Below are 12,002 nucleotides of genomic sequence, written 5' to 3'. Positions count from 1 at the left end.
CAGTTTATAAGGTTGTATGAAATAACAAGAATGCCCTTTAATCAAGCCCCGCCCATTTAATAAAGCCATGCTCCGCCTATCCAGACATGCCTGCTGGATCATAGAGACCCGCAGGGTTAGTGAAGCTGCTACCTCTTGTATATTCCAGAGGCTGCAGACAGTAGGAAAACTTCTGGTTTCTTCCTAATTGATTTGTGTGTTGTGTCCCTTTAAGCCTGACTCATCCGCTGCCGCAGCACCTGCGCCTGTTCAGCTGTCCATAAATATACAATGACAGGCGATTCGGCTGCCAGAAAATGTTTATTTCTTCTTTCATGCATCATAACAGCAAATACCTGGCTGAGCGATGTCTGTGCGGTCACTGTGATTCCCTCCAGCCTCCTCCGCTCTCTGCCACTCTCTTACCCCTCTCTGGCTTTCCTTTGCTCATTCTTTCTTCCTTCTTTCTTCCGTTTTCCTTCCCCTTCGCTCTCAGAATCTCCTCTTTCGTTTTTTTCCTCTCTTCATTTCTCGTATTCTTTATTCCTCCCCCTTTCTCACTCTCTTATTCATTTCTCTCCCCGTCTCTTCCTCTCTTTTTTTCTCCATTCTCTATTTCACCTTTTTTCTGCTTCTCTATCTTTCTTTCCATATCTTTGTCTATTCTGTTCATTTCCTTCTCTCTTTCTTCTATAGCTCATTCTCTATTTTCTATCTCTTCCTTTCTTACGTTTTTTTTAATCTCCCTTTATTTTTTTAAGTTTCTTCATTTTTACCAATTCTCTCTCCATTTATATTCTCTCTCACTGTCTTATGGTTCTCTGGTAACATTATACCTCTGCCCATGTACAGTTCACACCCCACACTGTCTCACAGTTCTCTGGTAACATTATACCTCTGCCCATGTACAGTTCACACCCCACACTGTCTCACAGTTCTCTGGTAACATTATACCTCTGCCCATGTACAGTACACACCCCACACTGTCTCACAGTTCTCTGGTAACATTATACCTCTGCCCATGTACAGTACACGCACCATGCTGTCTCACGGTTTTATAGTAACATTATTCCTCTGCCTAAGTACAGTACCCACCATGGTGTCTCACAGTTCTCTGGTAAGATTATGGCTATGTACAGTACACACCCCACACTGTCTCACAGTTCTCTAGTAACATTATACCTCTGCCCATGTACAGTACACACCACGCTGTCTCACAGTTCTCTGGTAACATTATACCTCTGCCTATGTACAGTACATGCACCATGCTGTCTCACCATTTTATAGTAACATTATACCTCTGCCCATGTACAGTACCCACCATGGTGTCTCACAGTTCTCTGGTAAGATTATGGCTATGTACAGTACACACCCCACACTGTCTCACAGTTCCCTGGTAAAATTATACCTCTGCCCATGTACAGTACACACCCCACACTGTCTCACAGTTCTCTGGTAACATTATACCTCTGCCCATGTACAGTACACACCCCACACTGTCTCACAGTTCTCTGGTAACATTATACCTCTGCCCATGTACAGTACACACCCTACACTGTCTTACAGTTCTCTGGTAACATTATACCTCTGCCCATGTACAGTAAACACCCCACACTGTCTCACAGTTCTCTGGTAACATTATACCTCTGCCCATGTACAGTACACGCACCACGCTGTCTCACGGTTTTATAGTAACATTATACCTCTGCCTAAGTACAGTACCCACCATAGTGTCTCACAGTTCTCTGGTAAGATTATGGCTATGTACAGTACACACCCCACACTGTCTCACAGTTCTCTAGTAACATTATACCTCTGCCCATGTACAGTACACACCCCACACTGTCTCACAGCTCTCTGGTAACATTATACCTCTGCCCATGTACAGTACACACCACGCTGTCTCACAGTTCTCTGGTAACATTATACCTCTGCCTATGTACAGTACATGCACCATGCTGTCTCACCATTTTATAGTAACATTATACCTCTGCCCATGTACAGTACCCACCATGGTGTCTCACAGTTCTCTGGTAACATTATGCCTATGTACAGTACACTCTCCACGCTGTCTCATGGTTTTATAGTAACATTATACCTCTGCCCATGTACAGTACACACCCCACACTGTGTCTCACAGTTCTCCAGTAACAATATACCTCTGCCCATGTACAGTACACACCCTACACTGTGTCTCACAGTTCTCCAGTAACAATATACCTCTGCCCATGTACAGTACACACCCTACACTGTCTCACAGTTCTCCAGTAACATTATACCTCTGCCCATGTACAGAACACACCCTACACTGTCTCACAGTTCTCCAGTAACAATATACCTCTGCCCATGTACAGTACACACCTTACACTGTGTCTCATAGTTCTCCAGTAACAATATACCTCTGCCCATGTACAGTACACACCCTACACTGTCTCACAGTTCTCCAGTAACATTATACCTCTGCCCATGTACAGAACACACCCTACACTGTGTCTCACAGTTCTCCAGTAACAATATACCTCTGCCCATGTACAGTACACACCCTACACTGTCTCACAGTTCTCCAGTAACAATATACCTCTGCCCATGTACAGTACACACCCTACACTGTGTCTCACAGTTCTCCAGTAACATTATACCTCTGCCCATGTACAGTACACACCCTACACTGTGTCTCACAGTTCTCCAGTAACAATATACCTCTGCCCATGTACAGTACACACCCTACACTGTGTCTCACAGTTCTCCAGTAACAATATACCTCTGCCCATGTACAGTACACACCCTACACTGTGTCTCACAGTTCTCCAGTAACAATATACCTCTGCCTATGTACAGTACACACCCTACACTGTCTCACAGTTCTCCAGTAACAATATACCTCTGCCCATGTACAGTACACACCCTACACTGTCTCACAGTTCTCCAGTAACATTATACCTCTGCCCATGTACAGTACACACCCTACACTGTCTCACAGTTCTCCAGTAACATTATACCTCTGCCCATGTACAGTACACCCCCTACACTGTGTCTCACAGTTCTCCAGTAACATTATACCTCTGCCCATGTACAGTACACACCCTACACTGTGTCTCACAGTTCTCCAGTAACATTATACCTCTGCCCATGTACAGTACACACCCTACACTGTGTCTCACAGTTCTCCAGTAACATTATACCTCTGCCCATGTACAGTACACACCCTACACTGTCTCACAGTTCTCTGGTAACATTATACCTCTGCCCATGTACAGTACACACCCTACACTGTGTCTTACAGTTCTCCAGTAACAATATACCTCTGCCCATGTACAGAACACACCCTACACTGTGTCTCACAGTTCTCCAGTAACATTATACCTCTGCCCATGTACAGTACACATTGCTGTCAACGCTCACTATCATGTAGGAGGAAGACGCATGAACACACTCGACTTGGGAGCCAGGAAGATGTGGACGGTGAATGGGAGACCCTCTATCACTTCACCAATCTGACAGCAGGCACTAATAAATACAGAGGACGTCCTGCTGAGACTTTGAAGACACGTATTAGTCCTTATGGCTGACTGGAAACAGGTTAGGGGGCTGAGGATGGAGTCTGACAGGATTACTGAGGTGATGCAGGGAGGTTAGATGTGACTCTGGCAGAGCCAGACTACCAACTGCCAACTGACTAGACCCGCACAGCCCTCTGGGTAGAAGGTGGGCGGGGCTAGCTTTCCCCTGGCCAATCACTAGAGTCTTATAGGTTGCAGGGGAGGAGCACTGATCAAGCTCAACATATTAAATAAATATATGACAGAAAACAATATCACTACAAGAGCGCTAGGAAAGAGCAGCAAATACATAGGCCCCAATACAGACTGTCTAAGGTTGCCAATAGTAACAATACATCTCCAGACACCTGACAATAAATACCTTTCTGGGCCATTACACACGCACCACGCTGTCTGACAGTTTTATGGTAACATTATACCTCTGCCCATTGACAATACATGCACCACGCTGTCTCACAGTTTGAGGCTGCGTTCACACTACGTATATTTCAGTCAGTATATGTATATTTCAGTCAGTATTGCAACCAAAACCAGGAGTGGATTGAAAACACAGAAAGGCTCTGTTCACACAATGGTGAAATTGAGTGGATGGCCGCCATTTAATGGCAAATATTTGCTGTTATTTTAGAACAACGGCTGTTATATTGAAATAATGGCCGTTATTTACTGTTATATGGCGGCCATCCACTCAATTTCAACATTGTGTAAACAGAGCTTTTCTGTGTTTTTAATCCACTCCTGGTTTTGGTTGCAATACTGACTAGTAGTGAATACTGACGTAGTGTGAACGCAGCCTGTAACATTATACCTCTGCCAGTGTACAGTACAGGCACCACGCTGTCTGATGATTTTATGGTAACATTATACCTCTGCCCGTGTACAGTACATGTACCACGCTGCATGAGGGTTTTATGGTAACATTATACCTCTGCCCGTGTACAGTACACACACCGCACTGCATGAGGGTTTTATGGTAACATTATACCTCTGCCCGTGTACAGTACACACACCGCACTGCATGAGGGTTTTATGGTAACATTATACCTCTGCCCGTGTACAGTACACACACCGCACTGCATGAGGGTTTTATGGTAACATTAAACCTCTGCCCATGTACAGTACACGTTCCACGATGTCTGACGATTTTATGGTAACATTATACCTCTGCCCATGTACAGTACACGTTCCACGCTGTCTGACGGTTTTATGGTAACATTATACCTCTGCCCGTGTACAGTACACACACCGCACTGCATGAGGGTTTTATGGTAACATTATACCTCTGCCCATGTACAGTACACGTTCCACGCTGTCTGACGATTTTATGGTAACATTATACCTCTGCCCGTGTACAGTACACGTTCCACGCTGTCTGACAATTTTATGGTAACATTATACCTCTGCCCATTGACAATACATGCACCACGCTGTCTCACAGTTTTATGGTAACATTATACCTCTGCCCGTGTACAGTACAGGACCACGCTGTCTGACGGTTTTATGGTAACATTATACCTCTGCCTGTGTACAGTACACGCACCACGCTGCATGGCAGTTTTATGGTAACATTATACCTCTGCCCGTGTACAGTACACGCACCACGCTGTCTGACGGTTTTATGGTAACATTATACCTCTGCCTGTGTACAGTACACGCACCACGCTGCATGGCAGTTTTATGGTAACATTATACCTCTGCCCGTGTACAGTACACGCTCCACGCTGTCTCACCATTTTATGGTAACATTATACCTCTGCCCGAGTACAGTACACACACCACACTACATGAGGGTTTTATGGTAACATTATACCTCTGCCCGTGTACAGTACAGGCACCACGCTGCATGACAGTTTTATGGTAACATTATACCTCTGCCCGTGTACAGTACATGCTCCACGCTGTCTGACGGTTTTATAGTAACATTATACCTCTGCCCGTGTACAGTACACACACCACGCTGCATGACGGTTTTATGGTAACATTATACCTCTGCCCATGTACAGTACAGGCACCAAGCTGTATGACTGTTTTATGGTAACATTATACCTCTGCCTATGTACAGTACACGCTCCCCGCTGCATGACGGTTTTATGGTAACATTATACCTCTGCCCGTGTACAGTACACGCTCCACGCTGTCTGACAGTTTTATGGTAACCTTATACCTCTGCCTATGTACAGTACACGCACCACGCTGTCTGACAGTTTTATGGTAACATTATACCTCTGCCCGTGTACAGTACAGGACCACGCTGTATGACTGTTTTATGGTAACATTATACCTCTGCCCGTGTACAGTACACACACCACGCTGCATGATGGTTTTATGGTAACATTATACCTCTGCCCGTGTACAGTACATGCACCACGTTGCATGGCGGTTTTATGGTTACATTATACCTCTGCCTATGTACAGTACACACACCGCACTGCATGAGGGTTTTATGGTAACATTATACCTCTGCCCGTGTACAGTACACACACCACGCTGTCTGACGGTTTTATGGTAACATTATACCTCTGCCCGTGTACAGTACACGCTCCACGCTGTCTGATGGTTTTATGGTTACATTATACCTCTGCCCGTGTACAGTACACGCTCCACGCTGTCTGACGGTTTTATGGTAACATTATACCTCTGCCCGTGTACAGTACACGCTCCACGCTGTCTGATGGTTTTATGGTTACATTATACCTCTGCCCGTGTACAGTACACGCACCACGCTGTCTGACGGTTTTATGGTAACATTATACCTCTGCCCGTGTACAGTACACGCTCCCCGCTGCATGACGGTTTTATGGTAACATTATACCTCTGCCCGTGTACAGTACACGCACCACGCTGCATGACTGTTTTATGGTAACATTATACCTCTGCCCGTGTACAGTACACGCTCCACGCTGTATGACTGTTTTATGGTAACATTATACCTCTGCCCGTGTACAGTACATGCTCCACGCTGTCTGACGGTTTTATAGTAACATTATACCTCTGCCCGTGTACAGTACACACACCACGCTGCATGACGGTTTTATGGTAACATTATACCTCTGCCCATGTACAGCACAGGCACCACGCTGTATGACTGTTTTATGGTAACATTATACCTCTGCCCGTGTACAGTACATGCACCACGTTGCATGGCAGTTTTATGGTAACATTATACCTCTGCCTATGTACAGTACACACACCACGCTGTCTGACGGTTTTATGGTAACATTATACCTCTGCCCGTGTACAGTACACGCTCCACGCTGTCTGACGGTTTTATGGTAACATTATACCTCTGCCCATGTACAGCACAGGCACCACGCTGTATGACTGTTTTATGGTAACATTATACCTCTGCCCGTGTACAGTACACGCTCCACGCTGTCTGACGGTTTTATGGTAACATTATACCTCTGCCCGTGTACAGTACACGCTCCACGCTGTCTGACGGTTTTATGGTAACATTATACCTCTGCCCGTGTACAGTACACGCACCACGCTGTATGACGGTTTTATGGGTTTGAACAACAAGAGATTCTGTGAATTGTTTCCTTCCTTCTCATCTATGAACTAAACTTCCAGCAGACAAATCAAACGGTCTCTTGTTGTTTGCGAAAAGCAGAATTCTCTCTGCAGGGCGTTCACGGCTGATCATGAAGTGACTGCGGCGAAACAGATGGTGAACGGTAACATTAAATACCGATAACAGAGCTGCTAGCCTGCAGGAGGATGAGGGAAGAAGATGTATTCCAGCCTGACACTCATCTATATACAGCTCCTACCTACTGATATATTTCAGCGGTGACATCAGGATCTCCCCGCACAGGATGCTTTGTAGCCCTGCAGGGAGGACACTTATTTACTGACCATTTACAGGATATCTTTATTTCTTACAGCATGGCGTCCCCGTACACAGATCAGAAAGAGTCAAATAATGACGTCTGCACAGTTATTGCTGTGAAATCTATGCAGATGAATACAACGCGGAGCTATCCGACTAAACAACGAAGCAGAACTCTATGTATTCCTTTATATATACCTCTATGTATCTCCATCTTAGGGTATGTGCACACTCCGGAATACCGGCGGAAACTCCGTAGTGGATTCTGTACTCGCACCCACTCACTGAATCTGGCAGCCACGCGCTTCTCTGCCCGTGCCATAGACTTCATTCTATGCACGGGCGTATTCCGTTGTCCGTCCAAACAACAAACCTGTTCATTCTTTAGATGAACGTGAACATGTGTGCGGCTGCCAGAGTCCGAGAGTGAGTTCGAGTGTGGAAATTCCATGTAAATTTGCTTAATTTTTCTTACAAAGTGATATCATGTGAGATTTGGAAAGCTTTGGCCTCTTTGTCTAGAAACCTCCAGGGGGACAGAAAAGTTTTATTGTACAAAAAAGTTATCAAAGATTTTTCACAAATTTAAAAAATAAAATCAGAAACGGACCCACCAATATTTTTCAAATATAATTGTTCCTCCACAAAAGAAATTCAAATTCGAGGGAAAACTAAACTAAAATTTAAAAACTTTTCTGTCTGTGTAATTGGCGGTCAGCCAGGAGTTTTATACGCCGGCGTTATTATAAGTCAGCCATTACAGGATAGACAAATGTCGGATGTAAAGAGATATAAAGGAGAAGTTATGCCGCCTGTGTTATTCCAATGACTATGGCCCTCCTGAGGACGGGAAGCAGGTCACCGGCAGAAGCGCGGCGCTGAAGACTTCTTATCAGATACTTTGTATCCTTCCTCCGGGAGCACAATTAAAACAAGAGCTCGGTAGATCATGTTAATTATCGGGAACATACGCCGGAGCGGCATCTTGGATAGGTGTCTCCGCTTCTTTAAAAGTCTCTAAAATAACTTGAGATGCTTGGGGCGAGATATAATCTCGTGTCTATCTGTCCTGCGGCTTCACAGCCTAATAAAAGCTTTGTAATTGGCAGGAAATGACAGGACCAGGCGCCGTTCATTCTCGCAACCTCTGATGTCAGATACGACCTCGCTGTAATAGCAAAGACCGAGTGCGATGTGAAATCCATGCGCGGGGGCTGAAAGGGTTAAATTATCATCCGACAATCCACAGTCCCGAGGAGTAATGTTCAGGCATTCCCCCGTTACTGTATACCCGTCCGTCTGACCGGCACTGCAACGTCCGAAAACACTTTGAATAAGAACTTTACTTTTGTCTTTAGTCTAAAATTTTTAAAATGAGACAATATTACATACAGGAAACAACTGCTGCTTCATCGTCCAACACTTCCTCGGCTTTCTCCGATACCTCCATTGGATTGAATACGTGGCAACCCGCGCCTCTATTCAACCCCCCGATCTCTTACGTTGATTTTTCCTGGGGACCGTTTTGAGCCTGGGTAAACTTTTTGAAACCATGTATCCATTCACTTCAATACAACTGAGCTGCAATACCGCACACAGACTGAGGACAGGGGTGGTGCTCTTTTTTAAATAAAAATCCCTTTCAGGTGCACATGGGCCGATCTCTGTTCTGGAGGGTCAATCAACCATGTGAGGGGCAGGGATTGGGTAAAAGGTGATATTTTTACAATCTAATTCCACAGCTTTTCCCCTTTTAGTTTTGAGGAGCCGGAGTTGGGCGCATTGCGTGATGTTACACTTTGAACCCGTTCTGATGTATTTCAGGATTAATATTGATTTCTGGAAGGTTCCAGTTTCGGTCTCCGTCGCTGAATTACTTTGATTTGAAATGTCATCCATCCATTTGTTCATTTGTCTGGGGAAACATTCAATGTATCATCAGACTGATTAATTCTTCCTTCAATTAATTTTGCTGTTTTCCGGATATCCGATTAATTTCTCTCCATACAATGTTTCTTCTAACTTCATTTTAAATGAGATCACGTTGGTCGTCCAGCCGGTCAGACGTCTCCATCCATTTATCACCCTGTAGGGGCCCTGGAAACTTTCACAGAAACTTTTTTATAAACTACTGAGGGCAAAACCTGATGACCACACTGGAGAAGCTGAGGAGAAGCTCTGTTCACATAAAGCGATACACTATAGGAATGTGTAAGGACTGTATATAAGGACTATACACTACAAGTGCTGTAAGGAGGGTATATAAGGACTATACACTACCAGTGCTGTAAGGAGGGTATATAAGGAATATACACTATAAGTGCTGTAAGGAGGGTATATAAGGACTATACACTACAAGTGCTGTAAGGAGGGTATATAAGGAATATACACTATAAGTGCTGTAAGGAGGGTATATAAGGAATATACACTATAAGTGCTGTAAGGAGGGTATATAAGGACTATACACTACAAGTGCTGTAAGGAGGGTATATAAGGAATATACACTATAAGTGCTGTAAGGAGGGTATATAAGGACTATACACTACAAGTGCTGTAAGGAGGATATATAAGGAATATACACTATAAGTGCTGTAAGGAGTGTATATAAGGACTATACACTACAAGTGCTGTAAGGAGGGTATATAAGGAATATACACTATAAGTGCTGTAAGGAGTGTATATAAGGACTATACACTATAAGGACTATAAGGAGTGTATATAAGGACTATACACTATAAGGACTATAAGGAGTGTATATAAGGACTATATACTGTAAGGACTATAAGGAGTGTATATAAGGACTATACACTATAAGGACTGTAAGGAGTGTATATAAGGACTATACACTATAAGGACTATAAGGAGTGTGTATATAAGGACTATATACTGTAAGGACTATAAGGAGTGTATATAAGGACTATACACTATAAGGACTATAAGGAGTGTATATAAGGACTATATACTGTAAGGACTATAAGGAGTGTATATAAGGACTATACACTATAAGGACTGTAAGGAGTGTATATAAGGACTATACACTATAAGGACTATAAGGAGTGTGTATATAAGGACTATATACTGTAAGGACTATAAGGAGTGTATATAAGGACTATACACTATAAGGACTATAAGGAGTGTATATAAGGACTATATACTGTAAGGACTATAAGGAGTGTATATAAGGACTATAAGTCACCCAAGGGCCCACAAACACCTGGAGCCGGCCCTGGATATTGTGATGTGGGAATAAACCGTGAATTAGAGGAGTGTGGGACTTTCTTCCCTCTCACACTGCAGAGTCTGCTCTCCTCCCTCTATATACAGACATACAGATATATGGTTTACCTTCCCCCCTGCAGGCTGCTGTGTGCTCTCCTCCCTCTATATACAGACATACAGATATATGGTTTACCTTCTCCCCTGCAGGCTGCTGTGTGCTCTCCTCCCTCTATATACAGACATACAGATATATGGTTTACCTTCTCCCCTGCAGGCTGCTGTGTGTGCTCTCCTCCCTATCTACTCCCTATCTAGAGAACGGCCATCCCACTAGGGCCTATCGTTTCCATCATTCCCCATATTACTATTGTTTATTGGGTTCATTTGATCAAATCCCACTAGAGTCCATCAGTTCCCATCCCACTAGAGTCCATCAGTTCCCATCCCACTAGAGTCCATCAGTTCCCATCCCACTAGAGTCCATCAGTTCCCATCCCACTAGAGTCCATCAGTTCCCATCCCACTAGAGTCCATCAGTTCCCATCCCACTAGAGTCCATCAGTTCCCATCCCACTAGAGTCCATCAGTTCCCGTCCCACTAGAGTCCATCAGTTCCCATCCCACTAGAGACCATCAGGTCCATTGCACTAGAGTCTATCCGGATTCTGTCAGGGTTCGGGTGTTTTTGATGGCAAAAGAATAATGTTGCAGATATACAACAACAACAACAACTGAACCCTGAGATAATACAAGGAAATACCAGTGTAAACAAAGCCTTACGCCTGGCGCCCATTCAGTATCACATCTGAGGAAGGGACATTCTCTGAAAAAGAAAAAAAAAAAAAATTCATGCCACCCACTGTGTTCCTCCCACTGTGGGGGGCTGTTGTGGGATTGACAGCTCTATCTGAAATAACATTTCCACTTATTCTGAGGAAATAGAAACGTATAGGATGTGGCAGCCCCACAGACACAACCGGCAGAATCTGTGACAACCCTCGCGGGTGACGCTTTGTGGTTTTAGGTAATAAATCTAATTAATTGGGTGTTTATCATTTAAGGTGGAATTGTTTTGTAAACGGTTTGGATGACACTACAGGTAAGTGCTAGAATCTACGGTGAGATCTGGCAGAAGCAGCTGGAACGGTGAGGATATGTGACTGACAGCCGATATAACCGTAAAAACGCGCTTCTTTAAGAAAACCAACAAGATTCATATGGCGATATCGGTAATGAGACATATGGCCGCATTTGTTTCCCCAAACATCCCAATTAAAGAAAAGGAAAGGGCTCTGATGGCGTTAATGATGAAGACGTACGCAAGCTTTAATATCATTTGCCTCCTCAGCTGTGAAATCAAATTTTCGTGATATTAGGCAGGACACAGGACGATGTAACAGAAGCATATGGAA

Source organism: Dendropsophus ebraccatus, chromosome 9 (assembly GCF_027789765.1).
Source record: "Dendropsophus ebraccatus isolate aDenEbr1 chromosome 9, aDenEbr1.pat, whole genome shotgun sequence".
NCBI lineage: Eukaryota > Metazoa > Chordata > Amphibia > Anura > Hylidae > Dendropsophus > Dendropsophus ebraccatus.
The sequence above is the reverse complement of the archived record's forward strand: the minus strand, read 5'-3'. Positions refer to the sequence as shown.